Genomic DNA, 1443 nt, shown 5'->3' on the forward strand with positions numbered 1-1443 from the left:
CCACATCTGGCATATGGGGCCGGCGCCCTACTCCTTTGAGCCACAGGCACTGCCCCATACACCCTGCCTTTTTACTGAGCTTTTGTTCTGTGCTTTTAGCCTGTCCCAGATGCTGGAATACAGCAGCAATGAAGGAAACAGATGAAACTTGCCCCCCTTATGGAGTGGACCTTCTATCAGAAGCAGAGTAAACCAGGCTATAGCCTAGTTGGGATGGTGTGCACTGAGAAGACAAATCAATAGGTAAGGAGTGGGAGGGCCAGGTGTGGGCGGCTGCTGCCACTTTTAGACAGGAGGTCAGGGAGGGGAAGACCTGAAGGAATGGAGGGAGAAAGCCATGTTGCTATATGGGGGGAATCTTCTTCCTGTCTAGAGGGAAAAGTAGTGTAAAGGCCTTCAGGTGAGAGAGCCTGGAGGTTCAAGGATAAAGCTTGGAGTGGAGTTACCAGGGCAGAATAGAAGGAGAGGGGCACACTGTGAAGGCTCCTGGGGGATTCTGGCTGCTGCTCTAAAGTGAGACTGGAAACCTCTGAAGGACCTGGAGCAGCAAGAAAGCCCAGAGCCCACCCTGAAGGCAGGGAGGCTGTCACACTATCCAAGTGATAATGGTCAGATTAGGAAAGTTTCAAAGTCAAGAATCAACAGAATTTGCATTCTTTAGAGGTGGAGTGTGAAGCATGAGGTTAAAGATGGCTCTGAGGGGTTGGAAATGAATTTATAAGGTTGGACTGGCTGTTGCTGAGATGGGGAGGCTATAGGAGTTGAAGGCTCCCTTCTATCAATCCCTCTGTACCCCTCTTCTGCTGTGGCCTGGGACCCACCCCATGTTCCCACAGAACTGCTCTCACCAGTCCTCTCCTTGTTGCCAAGCCCAGTAGACAGTTCAACTTCCATCTTCTTGGACCTCTTGACTTTGATGCTGACTGAACCATTCCCTATTATGCTCTCTAGGATTCTGTCCCCTTTCCTGGACTTTTCACACATCCTTTACTGGTGATCACTTTTATGACCTTGGCTTTGTTCTAAGTTTAGATGCCCACCTTCATCTCTCCACAAATGGTCCCTGAGTGATGGGATTTTAACCATGACCAGTTTCTAGGAGCCACCAAATGAGTGGATGAGTGTCAAACACAGGGCTTCAGCCCACATTTCCCTGCTCAGTTCCCATCTGCCTCCAGCACACACCCCAGGGACATCCTTGGATTCCAAACACTGAGCTAACACACTTCCTCACACTCCACCTCTAAAGAGTGCCAACAGCCACCTCCCTCTGTGTGCATTTTTAAATCCAGCAAATGACACCATCAGCATTAAAATTCTGCAATCAGGCTAGACTCTTCCCATTTATTCCTCCCTGCATACAAGTAGTTGTACCCACCTATCAATTCCATTTTGGAAAACATCTCAAATTTGACCCTTTCTGTCAGGTTTCTGGTCCAGGCC

This window comes from Otolemur garnettii, unplaced genomic scaffold, assembly GCF_000181295.1.
Source record: "Otolemur garnettii isolate 467f Iridium unplaced genomic scaffold, OtoGar3 scaffold00144, whole genome shotgun sequence".
Lineage (NCBI taxonomy): Eukaryota > Metazoa > Chordata > Mammalia > Primates > Galagidae > Otolemur > Otolemur garnettii.